The 18,633-nt window shown below is 37.6% G+C and overlaps 1 protein-coding gene across 1 annotated transcript in view; it reads right to left on the bottom strand.

Annotated features, from left to right (window-relative positions):
* The window catches only part of THSD7A (thrombospondin type 1 domain containing 7A), a 268,432-nt gene extending 251,487 nt beyond the window's left edge, over positions 1–16,945 (bottom strand). Inside the window, exons 1-2 of the mRNA XM_071560812.1 lie at positions 16,839–16,945; positions 11,478–11,552 (exon numbers count right to left, since the gene is read on the bottom strand). The gene's annotated coding sequence lies outside the window, so the exon portion shown is untranslated. The remainder of the gene's footprint in view (positions 1–11,477; positions 11,553–16,838) is intronic.
* Positions 16,946–18,633: the final 1,688 nt, after the last annotated feature.

Raw genomic sequence — 18,633 nt, forward strand, 5'->3', positions numbered from 1 at the left:
CAAAGCCATGAACCTTGGTATTAAGGTTAGAACCATGCTCTAACCTACTGAGCCAATCCTGTGGCACATGTTTCTCACCAAGTGATTGGATTTATTTCCCAGCTGTTTTTCCTTACTATGATTCAGCTCAGGAAAGAAAACCATTAAATATATATTTTCTCTAAAATTAGACTGGTCTTGCACTAATGGTATCAATATTCAGTTGCAGTATCCAAGTTCAGTTTTCTGAGTGAACAGATACCACCATCCTACCCAAGAACAACAGACAGAGATTAGGAATACCTAATACAGTAGTGAAGGACCAGCAGTAAAACAATTTCATTAGAAGTTCACAACAGAGTACTTGAAATCACAGAACACGTACTTTAATTAAGAAAGTTAATTCTTCTTAATTAAGAAGTTAAAATATTATAATGTTTACTTACAATGTTTAAGGCTTATTAAATAGAGATATAAAAAAGTAGTAAATAATCTAAATATTTCCAATAATCTTAACTATTCCTAAATGTGTAGCTACTATAATGAAAATATCCACAGATCTTGATTGGAGTATACATCACTCCCTTTAAAATAAAAGATGCATTTTAAAGACATTCCCCTCTTAACTAAGATGAGGCAATCTACTTTTTAAATGAAATACTTGTATGGCCTTGACATTTCTGAGTAATAACCAAAATCCCTTCTGTAGTCATGTTGATTTCAGGGCCAAGAGCTGTCTGCTCTAATCAGCTCAAAGGGAATTCACAGAGCGGATCCTAAAACACTTCAACATTACTCTCTCCATATGCCAGTTTCTATTGGAACCCAATTTAGCATCACCAACTTGGGAAAAAGAGAAATTAAATCAGCTCAATTTACACTTAAACAAACATACAGATCTATTAGGACAAGCTTCATTAAACATAAAAAAAGCCCAAACCAAACCACCAAATTAAAAAACAAAAACAAAAAAAAACCAGCAAAACAGAGTCTTGTTAAGGCTACAGTTGAAACTCTCCTGGCTAGTCTAGTCATGAAATCACCACCTTTCACAAATTCACAGGCTACACTGATGCTCTTGAAGTTAAGTGAAAGGCATGCCTAAGTTACCATGGAATGAGTTCAGAGTTAAAAACTTTTACCTTTTACCTTCTTTAGGCAACAGAAGGCAGAAGTGTTCCAAATATATTTCTCCTGTATCATAAGGAAATAGAATGAAGTATCAGTGTTTTACAGTGACAATTACATTCTATTTCTTAAAAAAAAAATTAGGTTACTAAATAACCATATGAGAAAATACTCAAGTCTTCAAAAGCAGAAAGTATGCATACCAAAGTATTAAAAATGCTTACAGCTTTTTTAATCCCCCAGCTTTGAGTATTACATTAACAAAGGAAAGGTCCAAACAGTTACCCAAGTAACACAATGCAAAAAGAGAATGCTAACAGTACTTTTAAAACAAAATCATCCATCCAAAGCAGGACGACCCAGAGATTTATACTCAGTATGACACTGATTCTGCAAATGTCATAGAAAGGTCAACAACACATGCAATTATATATAAAAGGGCAATGTCCCAAATGCCAAAACATCAAATGTTTTTAAGACTGATTATTTTAATAATATGTGAGCTTTTAAATTAAAATTATATTAAAAAATATAAAATGTAACTTGGAATTCCAGACAGGGAAATTCTAAACAGTACTGGTGCACAGGGGGTTTTTTGTGCTGATGGTGGTTTTCTTTACTTTTAAGAGGAAGCTACAGACCCTTTTGGTCTTGGCCTTTAGGCTATTCTCCACCTTACAGAATCCAGAAGTAAACAAAAAGTAATCATTATTAACAATTTATAGTATTTGCCAATGACAAAGGTGCTTTATTGTAAACAGTAATAGAGTTTGATCAGGTGGCATCTAAACCTGCTCTTCTTAAACTGTGTAGCATCAATTTTATCATGGATTTGAAAAGAAAAAGAAAAAAATCCCAAGCCTTACAGGTCCACTCTCTCCTGAGCTTCCTCCTATCAAACACCAATAACTAGTTACTTATGTTATTCTTTTGTTGTGGCATCTGTTCAAAGTAGATTTTAGGTATTAAATTTCCAGTGAGTATTATATACTAGAAGAAAATTCCTCAAGAATAGACAAGTTCACACCGACAAATTTACCCTTTAGAACTAACACACAATCTCTGTTATGAAGTAGTCTTCCTCCACCAGAACTGATTCAATAACAACTAATTGAAGAGATTCCAGGGGAAAACTAAGGACTGCTTAGCTCTCACCAGCACTTAGCATATTTTGAAAGCACAAAGGAAAAAAAAAGTGCCTCTAGAAAGTCCAAGCAGGCAAATATAGTCTCATATCAAATCTAGTCAAAAGTATTAGATACAGTGGATCTAGATCTTACAATGTGTAATTTTTTAGTCTCCAAATTTACATAACCACCACCAAGTATTAAGACACTGGTTCTATCATTAAAGACCATTTCAAGGGCTCAGCAGATGTCTTTATCATGGTCAGTGAGTTCACCCTGGTGAATTAAATCAACCTACTCTGTGGCTTACACTTTGTGGGAAAGATTCACTGAATGCTGAGTTCATTTTCTTCTTACTGCCCATTGAAATTCATGATTTTACGCAACAATAAAACTTTCTACATCAGATGTAGAATTGTCAGAGACCAGAGATGTCAGGATTTAAAGCACCAATCAGAACAGGATCATTCCTAAAGGATTCTGTCTTCCTAATAATACATGTAATATACAGAATAATGGAGTGAAATTTTAACAGAGATAAACCAGTTTCACTTGCTCTTTTCTTTTTGAGCAGCACAGTCTGACAGTGTGCAGCTAATGCTCTGTGACAGATTTTGCCTGATGAAAATTCCTTCTAGAGAGACCTCATGGCCTATTTCTCCTTATGGCAAATTTAAAGCAAATTAAACTGATAACCATATCTTGAAAAACAATCCTGAGGACAACATGGCTGATAGGACCCCAAAGGGACAGGGTCCATGCCAGCAGACCAACACAACAAGTCACAAGCCATGTGGTACTGCAGAGAGATGTGCTGTGGATTGCAGGCATCAAGGCAGTGAGGGAGCCAGCCATGGCCTCGGGGGGGAAAATGGGGTGCCAATTAAATAGCAGTGAGATCTCTGCCAGACAGAGAGGCACAGGCAGCCCTGAAGGGTCCTGGCTCCAACCTCAGGCAGCTGCAGGGAGGACAGCACAGCCAGACCATGCACCACTACTTTTCACCTTCAGAAGAGCAACAGAGATATCTCTCTCATGGGTTTCCTCAACTGCCTGTGAATGACAGCTGGTGCAAAAGTGTCAGAGCTGTTTCCATGCTGCTCAGGTGACCCTGAGCTTTAACAGAAGTGCAGCTCTGGCCATTGCTTGGCCTCTTGAAGCCACAATGAGGATTCCTGTCCCAGCTCTGCCTTTCATTAACAGGAGAGTGGCATTGGAGCAGATCAGGGCTTTCATACACAGGCTCACAAGTAACATGCTGCCCCAGAAACTTCTAGTAGTGCCACAAGCAACAGAACAACAAAAACACCAAGATCAAGAGGTTATGATCTAGAGCAACCAAAAAAGTTAAACACTTTTCACAGTAAGGAGCTGAAGAGGGACCAGTAGTGCAACACTGGCCTCTTCAAGATACCAGGCAAGGACAAATTTGGCAAACTTGTCACAAATACGTAACTTGAAGTCAGCTAACCGTATAAGGTAACAAAATTCTAGAAAAGGATTAAATTTCACCAGTTTTTAATCCTATTTTGTATTAAAGCCAGAGGGAAACCTGCATCAAGAACAATTTACTGATGGAAGGTAATTCAAGGCTCATCTAGAGCTTAACAACCGATCACCATTTCCTGGGAACTTCTGTGAACCAACTTCTGGTTGGCTTAAAGTGAAGGCAAATGTTAATCTTATTCAGAAAGGATCACAAGCATGTGCCACATTATATCTTCAAGTACTGTGTTAATTTTCATAAGGCTGAAAGAAGCAGGAGCACATAGAAAAGTAAATCTATTTCAGTGACTATGATATGTAATGCAAGAAACCAACAACCTCTTACAGAAAAATGCCCATCTATAAAACTTCCTTTTTCTGTTTATGTTGGAAATTAAAAGGCTAGATCCTTCCTCTTCTTACAAGCCCCAGTTCAATATAATTTAATAAATACTAAATTATTAATCATGGGTTTAGTTTTTAATTATCTCATACATTATAAATACTCAGTCTTTCTCCATCTTATTTATTTTGATTCTTTCTAACATCAACAAACAAAATGTATTCTCACACAAATCAGACTCTTGGACAAGCAGAGAAACAAAAGTCCATCTGAATTTGTCTATCTCAGAAATTTTGTTTTCAGATGAGGAGCTATGGAGAAAACGCATTCATTGAAGACAGGTAACCTTTTTGGCTTATTCTGGCTCCTTCTAAGGCCAGTGGTAAGAAATGGCACTAGTCTCAGCCCTCTCAGGCTTTTTGACTTTGCCTCCAAGAATTTTTCATCTTGTGCTGCTCAGACAAAAGCCAGGTAACAGATAGCAAAGCAAGAAGCACAAGTCTTCATAGCTGACAGGTAAGATTAATCAAGATAATTCCTACATATATTCCTACTGTTAGCAAAGGTCTTGTCATCACTGTTTGAATTGGAACTCTGATAAAAGCACTCACATATAGTAAACGGGACCATTTCAGGACACATGCAGACATTTGGTTCTTCTCCTAACAAGAAACAATTTTTCCCTGAATGAAAACAAAGTACAATCCCTCAACAAATCTAAGAAATGCTTTTTCATTATTTTTAAAATTAAATGCAGATGTAACCTTATAAATCAATTATAATCAGTATCTCACAGAAGGCCACAGAAAGTAAACACTGGGTATTTCAGAAGCATTTCTTTGAAGAAAGGAAAAGGCAAATAAATAAAACAAACACACAAAACTCAAAATAAATAAAATTAAAAACAAAACAACGAAAGAAATGCATCCAAGTCCTACTTCTCATCTTCCTTCCGGAAGCACTGTGGTGTGGGGCTGACTGGGTGGCACTGAGTCAATCTCACAAATGCCTTTCTAGATCTAACTACATTACAAAAGAAAAGGCACATCCAGATTTCAAACACATTTTTAAAAACTCTCCTAGTTTATTTGTTTAAGGTCATTGTTCTCCTTCAATTTTATTTATTCTGTTAACATAGCCTCTCAGCTGGAAAAAATTTGGTTTAATCCTTTTTGGTTAGTTTGGAGAGTTGGATATTTCTAACACTGTTGTTGAGACACAGCAGAACTCTTTACTGAAGTTTACTCAACAAATAGAGGCTTTTTGTTTCACTCAACTGTGAAGAAAACAACAAACAAGAATGTTATTACCCACCACAGCCTAAGATTTATATTTATATTTATATTTTAAAATGTGCTTTTAAATTCAGAGCATGGAAGGACATCCAAACATGCAACTACCAAGAAACAATATGGAACACAGATAAGAGTCCCCTCAATATCAGACAGGTTCTAAGTATGATATAAAACAGTATTAGTATTGTATACAGACAAAAAAATCCAGCTGTCTCCTATAAAATACTTTAAATTGTAACACTTCATAGCACATGAACAATTTTGACCTGGCCTAACCTTTCTCTTCACTACAAGACCATGAGCAGTACCCAATTGCCAGAAAATCCCTGCTGCTTTGTTATGTAAGAGCAGGGCACACAGGACAGAGAAATTTTCCGCTATCCTCAGGTGAGGATTCATGAATCCCACAGAACATCCCCATGCTTATGGAACACGTTTCCTTGGCAGTGTTGGCATATGTAATGAATGCACACATACTGATACTGCTTGTCCATATGCAGTTCCTGTACCACAGGGTACTGCTTTAAGAAAGTATGAACACATCTGGTGCTTTTTTGGCTAAATCTTTACAAGATAAAATAGCAATTGTGGAGAGAACAATGAGAGAGAGGTGCAATGGAGAGGACACAAATTTTACTGAGCTGTGCGGACTGGGCTTTAATTACATCTTGCAGTTGTGGAACCTCTCTAACAGACAGCTATTTCCAAAAACTTGCAAAACTTGTAGTCTAGGCCCTTCTAGTCTTTACACACTTCAGTGTCCAAACTTGTGTTCGCACCCCATCTTAAATACTGAAAGCATTTAAGCTAATAAATATACTTCAAAGAACTAGCAACAGTAGAAGAATGTGTTTCACATATTGAAGGCTGTCAACTTATTCTCTTCTTGTAGTCTTGTCACACAATATTTTCTATTGGAGAACTGTTCTTTAGAACTATCACATACATAACTAATGACTATTATCTTAAAAATGGTTATTTAAATTATTTACTAACAGATGTCCTTTTGAATTATTAATTTCTTATAGAACTCTATAAAGCTCTATAATGAGACTAGTTAAATGAATGTTTTAGCTGTGACCTGAGGCAGAATTTGTTCCAAACAGCATCCTTAGGCTGATAAAGCCTGAAATCAGAACCTCAGTTCTTCTTGGTACTGTAACCCTCTTTTACAGTATGTGAAGGAATTTTCTACTCAATAGCACATTTTAGCATTTATATTTTCAAAAGAAAGTCTCCTTTTTTCATGAGAAACAAGCAAATAAAATGAAAAAAATTTAAAATGCTTCACAAAGTGCTTTTATCTACAGCCACTCTTCACACAACACATGCATTGAATGGCAATTGTCTGCCAGGCTTAAGCTGTGGTTCAGTCCATATAATGCCACTACATTATGAAACTGCTTGTAGGGCTAACCACAAGATTATACAAAAAAAACCCTTTTAAAGAAAGAAAAAACACAGAAATTAAGCAACAAAAATATGCTAATTACTTCCTGTATAGCCTGATTTTACTTCTACAAGATTACAGTAAGTGCTGCTAGTCTTCATTGTCTTTACTTTTTATTTGGCAAGACAAAAAGTAATAGAAAAGGGCTTCTGCTTTATCAGTAGCACTTTTACAACAAGTTATGCCTTGAGCATAACACAAAGATCCTGCAGCACTTGGAAAGAATGTAATGCCATTGCTACCCATGAGTAAAACTTCTACTCTAATAAAACAAATTCACAGGAGAAAGTTGATTGTACCGGAACTGTGTAAAAGACTTGATCTTTTCACCAAATAAGTTTGCTTCAAATGAATTTGTAAGTTGACTAAGCAGCTAGGTCATCAAATCTGCTGCCATCATTACAAAGAGTTAAGATGCTCTCTTCATGTCTTGACAGGCTGCTTTCTGAAACCAGAAAAAATGAAGGGAACTCCAAGTGTTCCTGAAAACTTGCCTGGGGCAAGCAAAACTGTATCTCAAACCCACTAAATTTCTGTAATACAAACCCACCTTTGTTACAAACTAAAAATCAAAATTACTTGAAAGAGATCTGCCTAGAAAGGACTGCAATTTAACACACTGCAAATGGTTGAAAGAGTATACAGAAGTTGTCCAAGAGGATCACATCTAAAGAAAGGCTTGGCATTGTCTTTGGTATCAGTTGTTCAGATCATGCCTTCGATTTTTGTGTTCAGGATGATTTCTACACTCACTTTCCTCATTTTTCAACTGGACCTTGTACATGCCCATAAGGTGCCAAAAATCCCAAGCATCAATCTCCTTTTTGATCACTGCAAGTTCTCATATATAACAAAAATAGAGGACAGGCCATCCTTTCACGAAGAGAGTTTACTAAAATAAGAGCTCTTGGAACTCACTAGAAGATTGTGAAAGCATGGAGAAATTCAGAGAGAAGAGAACAACTCAATCAGGAAGAGAAAAAATGAAGTAACTAAGGGTAATGACCTCTTTAATCACCTTCTTTCACAAACTGTTTTTGTATGTCATCTTTCCACTTTGGAAAAGTAGAGTTATGACATTAGTTAAAAAATTAACACACCAAGCCACACCGCTAAACAGGCATCCCCAATGACACATTTTTAATAATTCTATTCACACATTTTTTTCTAATTGAGAATAGGCTAAAGTTCCTATAAAATTTTCAGACTCAAAGGCAGACAATTTGAGTCATCTGTGATGAATAGTTAATAGTCTAAGAGACAAAATATCTGGAGCATGATCTGTTTTCTGAGAAATTATAGAACACTACCATGGGTGGAAGAAAAGTTCAAGCAAAACACTGTTGGAGACATGAGATACCAATCAAAGCAGTAGCTCTTTGCAGAAGTGTCAATGCTATAATAATCTTGACTTTTTAAAAAGAAAATAATCTTTTACTTCAAAAGTACTCAATTTCATTACTAAAAAAGAAACAAAAGATTAAAAATCATCACAAACCACTTTTCTGACATGCCATATCTTCTTAATAGACATGTGCCTGGTTAAATGCAACTTGAGTTTCCTCTGTTTTTACACAGATAAAATTATAATAAACTTTATGTAATGATTAAAACTCTCTGATGAAGAAATCAGAAAGTGCCTAACTCAGGTGTACATTTAATATATGAATTGTTAGAACGGGATTAAATCAGTGTCCAAACATCAACATTTCTACACATAGAAAATATAAAGCATGATTTTCCCTTCAGCCCAGTTTCTGAAGTCCTAGTTCAAAAATATAGGCCAGGTTTCCTACTGTTTCCAAACTTTTTAAAAGTCAGCTTTAATAGTTCAAGCCTGACCCATTTTGAATGGGCCCTTGAAAACGAAGTAAATAAATTAATCAGGTGGCTGTATCACTTTTTGTAATGTATTTTTTCTGCATTAAAGGTCTTACATGTGAAATATATAAACATTTGAATTCCATTCTCTGGAGAGATTGATGTGAAGAACTCACATGCATTTGAGGCTCATTAGGTAGCTCAAGGTAGATTAGTTCTTTCCTTGTTTTATTTAGCAATTCCTAGAGTAAGTCAATGTTAATATAAAGGTTGAGTACAACAGAAAAATCATTACTTTTTCTGATCACAATCCATTATTTCTATTGAAGAAAAAAAGGAAACACCAAAATTCAGAATACACAAACTACTATTATAATTACTATACTGCTTCCCTCTTTTGGTAAGCTAAACAGTGGTAATTCTTTATTCTAGCATCTTCTTTTGTTAGAACTTGAAACAAAGGAACAAGATGCATTAGGATACAGTTGTGGATAAACTTCTAGTTAGTAAAACTGATCTAAATACTATCCCAAGCAGGAATTTCAATTGGAAAATAATCTCCTTGCAAATTTCATCTAAAACATTTCAGTAAGAAGAAAAATATTACTACACTAGAAGTCATATTTTCTGACACACTTTTTAAAAAGTTTAATTCTGATATTTAAACAATTTTATTCTGAAACACAGTTATTAGGATTTTTGGGGGGGTTTCTTTCCACCTGAGCCTGCCCTAAATCCAACGCGACTGTCAGTTGCAGCAAAAGGTGGCATTATTAGTCCTCTCTAGAAATTCCTGCTAATACATTTCAAAGTGTTATTTCAGGTACAAATAAGGTGAATTTCTTAATTTATACACCGCAGATTTTCTCCGAGGATAACTCTTATGAAAAATTCAGGAGAAGTTAACTGATAAGAAGAGCTGCTGCTCAGGTGAAAGAACTTGCATAGCCTCAAAACTGCCTTCTATAATCTTTGCACTTTGATATCTCAGAATACGAACTAATGTTGTACCTAGAATGTAGCTTATTATTAATAAATATCTTTAAATGGAGCAGCTTTGAAGATCACATACCATATCACTAGCTTGCATTTATGTAAGGCTTTCATTTTCACGGGCAATGCTACACGGTCCTTGAATCTGATACACATGTACATGTACCTACAGACTTCCATTTGCATTCAAATACATCATTAAGATTAGAAATATGTATCCATTCATAAATCTAAATGTATAATTATCGGCTTAACTATAGTTTTTGAGACTTCCATACTTAAGGCTAGGTGACAGGACAAAGTATAAACACAGATATCAATGCAGTGGTACGAAGTAACTGTGGAGAACATCATCCAGTGCTCTCTGCAGAAAAAGTTACATGAGAAGAGGAGTTATGGGCAGAGAATAAACAAAACAATCTTCATTTATTTTTATAGGTTCTGGAAATATGGGGAGGAAAAAAGATATCTTTTCCCAAGGAATCCTGGATAAAATATGGTTTGTGCAGTTTCACTTAATACACAATAAACATTTCAGTCAAGTCAGATCTTCACAGAGACATATATCTGTTGAAAACTCAGCCAAGTTCTTAAAAATTTCTACCAAGTTATTTTTAAATGAGATACCCAGGCTACAGTCTTTATACCAAACAAAACAAACAAACAAAATCTATTAAAGACATAAATAGGAAGTTCTGTTCAAAGACTTCTTATTTAGCAAGCAGCACTAGTTCACCTTCAATGAAATCAATTATGCTTGCTATGCAATATTTGAAGGGTACATTGTATTGTAATTTACCTTGTCCACTTCTCCAACTGTGCAGACTGAACTTGACCAAAACATTTAAGGAAAGCACATAAACAAATCTCAAAACAAACATAGGTTAACTTTTTCCTCAACACAATTTTTGACTTCAAAAAGGGAAGGGAAAATCCCTCTGCCACTGAAGCAAAAGGGAACTTTAATATCAACTTCAAGACTGTTGGATGTTATCTGTCAAACCAAGGAAGATGCAAGGAGTTTAATTTGTTACTTATTGAAATAACTAATCTTTTAGCAAGTCGTGTATTTTTTTAGACACTGCAACTAAGTAAAAGATTACTTTCCCACAATTTCTGTAAAAGCTCTCTACAACCCAACATTCACCGTATTGTATCCTATTCCCAAGTGGAATGACTCTCAAAATCCAAGATTGATTTTGGCTTTAATCTGATCAATACTAATCTCCAAGATATATTGTAATTCACACTGACCTAAACAAAAAGGTTATTAGATGTATATTCATCAATCTCCAAAACATTTATTAAATTAATTTCAGAGACTTCAAAAGGTGTATTGCTACAACTGTTTCTACCTGGCATTTCTATCCATCATCCTTAGTTAGATTTACATCCAACTGAAAATTCACATAATCACACTGTCACTATAGTGGATTTCTCAAAATATCTTGATCTGTACTCTATTATTTTAAGATTAATCATTTAGTATTTATCCAGCTGGAGGAACATCACCATATTATATAGTTACTGGACATTGGAATCCACTCTTACACAAATTAAAGTCAATGGGGCAAAATATCTCCCCTTTAGTAAGAAAACCAATCACTTAAAGAATGGGGACAGTCTAAAATACTACATTTATATTTTAAGCCCCCCTGAAAGCAAACCAGGAGAATCCTTTTCAATCAAAGTACTTTGACCAGCACATTTTAAAAGAAGAATCATGACACTCAGAAGCATATTTGTATAAAGCTCATTTTTCATTAGCTTTGTTATTATATTGGCTAATTTCAAAATAGGACTATAAAAGCTATACATGCATTGAGACAGGTGATAATGACAAAATTGTTACTGACTGATCTGGGGTAGGCTCCTCATCACTTCTATTCTTTTTCCTCAAACAAACAAATAAACAAAACCAAGCATCAATCCTATAAAACACAAAGAAAAGAGAGAGATATAGTATATAATTCATCTTTTTAAAAATTAAAATTAGTGATTTCATTTAATGCCTTTTTGTTCTTTTTACAAGATGTAATTTTGCCTCCCAAAGACATTACAGATTTCAATAGAACTATTTGCATTTCCAAGAGATAACACAAATTAATCTGTGCATAGTAAAGATCCCTTATTGTCAATTATTTGAGGCAATAATCATGTTTTCTTTCTCTTCCTCAGGCAATTTATATGAAATTAAATACTTTTACAACCTAGCGGAAATTTTAAGCTAAAGTATGACTAAACACTTCATGAAATTTCTGTCCGCAAGTCTTAATAAAACCAAATACCTTTAAGTTCCCCATGGACACTTCAATACAATGCTAATAGACCTTATACACTCAGAATTTTCACCCACCCAGCTGTATTTGCTTAAAAATGCATCTTTATACTTTCCACTGCCTTAGCTCTGGGGATGCAGATACTTTGTCATCTTCACTTCAAGCAAGAAGAGTACAGCGCATATGCTACTGTGGATGCTAATGGATTATTCCAAAAGACATCACTAAGAAACATTGGAGAGTTAAACAGAAACCTGTGCTATTATCTGAAATGTGAGGATTTCCACAGGAGATTCTGGCATGCCACACAAAAGCAAAGTCATGCTCTCTTATGCATAACACAAAAAGAGAGAGAGGGGAAGAAAAGAGCAAGATTTCCCAGACTAAAGCTCTTCTAAATTTGTCTTTCCTTTTGTTTTAAAATTCTCTGTCATTGGCAGAATTTCAGCTCTGCAAACTACTGCATACATTTCCCTTGTTGCCCTTTTGTATGTTTGGATGTAAGAAGAATGTCTAAAGATGCTTACATTGTCCGTTTTTCATATTTCATTAGGGCTCCGATTTGAAACCATTTTAAATATTACATGTTTTGAGAAGGAATTTATAAGAGTGTGTCAGGCCATACAAAGGGGGAGACAGCCGTAAGCACAGGCTGAGGAAGGAGAAAGCAGGAAAGATTTATGTCCCACTTCAGGCAGCCCAGAGAAGAAAAGGCAGAAGAAACAAGAATAGAAAGACAGGCTGCACACAATGCAGTTTTAGCCTGCTAAGGAGCAGACAAGCAGCTTAAACATGACGTAGAAGAGAAATCACTCAAGAGGGGGTAAACACTGGCAAGCACAAAAAGGGAACAAAGGGTTTCTGAAGCTGCCTTTTAAACAGACTGAGGGGGAGCTGGATTGGCATGCTGCATGCTTTGACAGAAGCGAAATGCAACCATTCCCTGAGCACATATAATCCCTTCTGGAAAACAGATAAATTCCATCTTGAAACTTGTGCAGTATTTCTCCAACACTCCCTGCTATCACTGGGTGTTTCAGAACCCATTTACTCCAATAGAAGGATGTTCTCCAAACTTCTGCAAAATAAATTTTATCATGGGTAGTACTCAGCTGTTTTCATGATAGCAACACCCTTTATCAAAAGCCACTGCTTCTCTTCTGTTGATCCCCTTCTGGATTTGGAGATGGAGTTCATATCGTATACAGCTTTCATTTCACTTAATTAAACAAATCAGGATCTCCTTTATGTCCATATGACCAGAACATTCTGTTAGCTCTTTTCAGTACCTAACCCAATTTCAGTTATTTCTTCTTGAAGAAATACATTACTATGAGTCTACATTATTATTTTTATCAGATCTTCCAGAACCCTCTCTACTTGGGCATCATAAGGTTAGATTTTTTTTTGCACCACTGCAGATACACTGGCCATCCTGGTGAATATTTCCTTTATTTCTCACTGAAGTTTCTATCACAGAACAAATCTTACATAGGTTACATATTCATATATAACTACAAGGACTAATGAATTAATTACAGCATCATTCAAATACCTCAACTTCAGCAACTTCAACATCTTTGCCAAATTTACAACAGAGAATAAAAGAACAATTGTGGAAACAGACTTAGTTTTCATACATAAAAATTTCAAGAGAGCTGCTATACATTCACACATTGTATGAAAGTTAAAGTGAATTTTCAAATAAAATAATAGCAATTTTTAACTTATAATCTGCTAATTACTTCCAAGTGGTATAATACACACAACTAAGAAAAATGGCAAGATTTAAATGGCAAATTGATTCCACCATAAAACTTGTTCATGGTCTGCAAATTGAAATTAATTTGAAAACCTTTTCTTATATTATTTGAGTACCCTTCTTGTATGTGGTAATTTGAGTTCAGGGCCACCATTCTAAAAGGCATTCTGAGCTGATGATAAATGAAATTAAGAGCTCAAAGAAGATACTGAATATATTTAGCACATGAATAGTTCTACTTCTAGAAGGAAGAGTAACTTTGACATCAGCGCAATCCAGAGCAGCAAACTGAAACCTGTAATGTATGTGCATATCAGCATTCTAATTCATATCTTCCTGCATCTCCTTCATCACATGTTTAATCCTGTTTTCAACCTCTGTCCTGTAAAAGTCACAAGCACAAAGAAAGTAAACAAAGAAGCCAGATTTTTTATATTATTAAAGAAACAAATCCTAGGATATCTTTGATATGATCTACACATTGTCTTTTCTCTCTAATGAAATAGAGGTGAAGAAGGTAGATTATGCATGGGGGGAATCAATTTAATATAGTTTTGCAGCTGTTAAGACAAAAGTTAAAATGCCTTCTCTTCCTAATTACATTCTGAATACATTTGGGATACACTGATTAACTATTGATTAAGTGTGATAATGCAGTGACTTACAACTTTAAAATTTAAAGTGGTCAGGGAGAGATAACTGAAAAGGTATTTCACTCCTTGCACACTGACTAATTACCAAAGTAATTACTAAGAATGGAAAGCATGGGATTTTACTACTTCAGTTTAATTCATTAATTCAATAAAAGTTTTTGTATCAGGTGCAAACTAATCATTAAAATTATCCCTTTCTTTTCTGAACACATTAATGTTTCAATAGAACCCAAATAAACTTTGTTGTTCTCAAGTGGATTTGAAGAAAGGCCTAACTGCAGCAATCCTAGTTCCCTTCTACTCTTAAGGCCAGCTGTGACAAATACACTACTTACGACTGCTGTAATATATGGTACCCTGACATGATATATAGCCCATAGAATTACTATGTTGCAGTATTATCCCTTTGTCAGCTTCCCACTACTCCCTCTTGTCATAAAATGCACAACGTGGAAAGATAAATGCAGATCCATGTGCCTAACCACAGTTGGAATTTCTAGTATGTTGTACTGCCCAGTAAAATGAATTAGAAAACATCAGGAATAATGTGAAACTTTTCAAAGATACTCTAAATTCCTTAGTTTACAAAGATGAGCCACTGACAATATTAAGCCCAAATTTGTTCCAAGGACACAAAGAAGTGATGAAATAGAGCCAGTGCCATCTCACCAGAAAACCTGCATTAATACAGAGAAGTGCCATAAACCCAATGAAACACCTGATAACTTCACATAAGAAAAAGAAACATCTCTACAGTCCTGCTGAATCTCGTATCAGAACAAAATTAACCAGTCACATAAATCTGAATTTTTTTAACAAGTCTTAAATTAGTATCTATTATTATACCAATGGCCTTACCCAAGTCATTCCAATAGGATAGCCAAAGCATGATTACGTCATAGTCAGCTTGTACCTAAAAAAATCACCTGCTCCCAAAGCACACGATGCTGTTCTCTAGTGACTTTGATAACATTTGTCCCTTCCTATCACTGAGATGCCCTTCAAGAGATCTGCTAGAAAAAAAATGGCTTTTTTAACAGAGTCTGTGGAAAAGAGGAGTAAAGCTAGGAAAGGACAGGGTAGGTCCTCTAACCTATATATAAGTAGCAAACAATTGCACTATGCTATCCTAACAAACATTAAAACTTAAAGGGTGACCTGATCACTTTTTAGAAAGTTGACATTTCTAGTGAAGTCTTTTAAAATAACCTTCTTCAGTGCATTTTCACTGAACTTAGGGCCAATTTATAAACTGCTAACCACAACCACATCAGAAATTTTACTCTGAATTAAGTATCCTAACCTGTTAGGCATTAAATAGTGCATACAATATAGAAAACTGCATCTACAACTAAAAACTGGGGGGGAGTGGGGAGTTCAGCTTCCATAATACCACAGATTTACACTTCACTTAGGATGAGTTACTAAAAGCAAACACCATCAACTTGAATTCAACTTTATGTCAACAGCATTTACTGTGAGACTTATTTTCTTCTTTAATTATACCTTTTTCTTTACTTTCCTCTTGTTTCAAATTTTTAAGATTGCTCCATAACAACTCTCACTGTATGGGACATAAGACTGTCCCTATCCCCTGTGGTCTCTTTTCACATGCTTCTTCACTACCCTTGCAGCATCAGCTTCACCAGTCCCGTTACAATAACCTCGTCAGGAACAGCGCTGAGCATTTCCAGGCACGGAGCTGTACCTTTGCTTGTGTATAAAGGGTAAAACTACAACCCAGCTCCTGTACCACGCACAACTTAACCCGACAAATGAGATTTTTTTTTTCTTTTCAAAGGTCTTTCAGAGACTGTAATTATTTGCTTCCACAGAGAGCTTCAGTCCTGGGCCGAAGGCTCGTTCACGAAGGGCCAGTCAAACCCTCTGACGGCTTCTTTACTTTTTATACCCATGACTTCACGTCATGCCTTTTTGCTTTGCCGTCTCCGCCCCACCACCCCCCCCCCCCCCCCAAAAAAAAAAAAATCCGAAGTGTATCGACAGCCAAGCAGCCGCTCTAAGGATAATAAACTCTACAAGAATCCCCGGCAGTTTACTAAGCCGCCCACCCGCCCGGCCCCTTCGCAACTCCATTGCGGGAACAGCCCGCACCGGCTGCCAGGACACGCCAACTCGCGGTCACAGCCGCGCCGGGGCAGCCGTGGGCAAGGTCCCGGTGTCACCGAGCCGGGGCAGTTGGTGGGCAGCCATGGGCAAGGTCCCCGTATCACCGAGCCGGGGCAGTGGGTGGGCAGCCGTGGGCAAGGTCCCGGTGTCTCCGAGCCGAGCGGCGGGGAGAACGCGCAGGGGGCAGGTGAGAGTCCAGCTCCGCGGCCGCCCGCGACAACACTCACGGTCCCCGCACCTCCCTGCGGCAGCCCCGCAGCCCCCGCTGCCGGCAGCAGGGCCGACCCTGAGGAGAAGGGCAGATGCTCTCCCGGAGCGGGCAGATGCCGCACCCGCCACTGCCCCGCCGTGAGCGCCCGCCCGCCACACTCAGTCACTCCGTCACTCACTCACCGCCCCTCTCCTCTCCGCTGCCGCGCCGGGACGCGCCGGCAGCACCTCCCTCCTGCGCGGGGCGGAGGCTCCGCGCCCCGCGGTGCCCCGCACCGCCCACGCTCCCTTCCGCGGGCCTTCACCCGCCCCCTTGGCATCACGCGGCGGCCGGGCTGCCCCTCCCCGGGAGCCAGCGGCTCCAGCCGCATTGCAGCTGCGGCCGCCCTCTCCTCCGCCTTCTCCTGCTCCTCGTTCTGCGCCCGGCCCGTGCCCGTCTGCCCGTCTCCCCCTCGGCTCCGGCTCCGGCTCCGGCTCCGCGGAGCAGCGCACGGCAGGAGAGGGGGCAGCGCCCCGTCAGGGGTGTGTGACAGGGAGGAGATACGGGAGAGGGGGAAACAAGAGAGAAAAACAAGAAGTTTAAAAACAAAAACCCCAAACAAACCAGCAAAGAATACGGGGTGAAAAAGGTGTTATTCAAACGTACTTTTGAGGGCTGTTTTCTTTCCCAAACCTATTACTGCGGTGGCCCCCTGGGACCGGCCGAGATTAATTCGTCTGTGTTATGAAGAAAATGATAGATGCCATTAATCAGGGGAGTTGTAAATCATCCGCGTTTGTAGACGGAATTCGGAGATTAGCTGGGACAGATAGGAGGCAAACACTGCGCTCTCCAGGTCTAGTGTAAATCATTCAACTTCTGAAATTATTAAACAGGCAATGACAGAATCTTGTATCATGACAAAGTATTTCCACTCGCTGTTACGTTTCTCTTTCTAAATAGTGAAAATATTTCTCGAAGAAACTAGACTTTTCCCAAACATATCTTTCAGAAATGGATGAGAGGCAAAGCCAGGCAAACTACATGAGCACCTGTACGTATGTATGGCTCGGCTTCGCGAACGAAGATTTGGGAAGGGCTCTACACACGTGGATGTGCCCTGCGAGCCTGAGCAGTGGATTTTTTAGGTGAGGCACAGCGTGCGCGGAACTGGCCCCACCCTTTAACTCCTGAGTTTCATCTGCCATGGCCGAGCGAGCTTGGACAGTGACAGTGAAGTCTTCAGGACTAGAACTGGTATTCCCAGGAGGTGCCCCATCCAAGTACTAACCGGGACTGACCTTGCTTGGCTTCCGAGATCTGGTGGGATCGGGCGTCAGGGTGGCATTTAACTGCCTATATCAGCACCTAGTCATTTCTTTAATGCACTTCCTGAAATAAGCAGGCAAAGTTGTAAGTTAATAGGCTTGTTCTGATATCTCCAGTAGATTTATCTTTAATTGCAGTAACTACTGCAGCAAAATATTTTTCACTCAAGTTTTATTTTTCTTTATGCACTTCGAGGAAAATGAATCAATGTCACTTTTATTCAAAACTCATAAACGAGCATTAGACATTCCATGGAATCTAAATTTTCCAAGCGGAGAGAAGTTTTATTTTTTTTTCTACATAGCAAAAATGAGTGATGGTATGATCAACTTCACTCAGTCTTTCACAGTATCACAATTACTGATATGTCAAATGCTTGTCTAAATAAGCTTAGCCCCAATACCTATGACTGAATAATTATAAGCTTGATTACATGTTCTGAAATAATGGAATCAATCTATAACAATATTCAGAATTTCGCAGAAATCTGATCTACAAATTCAGTAATAGCATCTGTTCTATCCCATTAAAGGGATCACTGTTCAAAACACAGGTTTTACAATAGTTACTTAAAAAATATTCAGATATTAATTCATTATATGTAAACTAAATCTTCACCATGCTTACCAGTCTAATTTTCATTATTAAGATCTTTAAGGAAAAATCATG

The sequence above is a fragment of the Pithys albifrons genome, chromosome 7, assembly GCF_047495875.1.
Source record: "Pithys albifrons albifrons isolate INPA30051 chromosome 7, PitAlb_v1, whole genome shotgun sequence".
Lineage (NCBI taxonomy): Eukaryota > Metazoa > Chordata > Aves > Passeriformes > Thamnophilidae > Pithys > Pithys albifrons.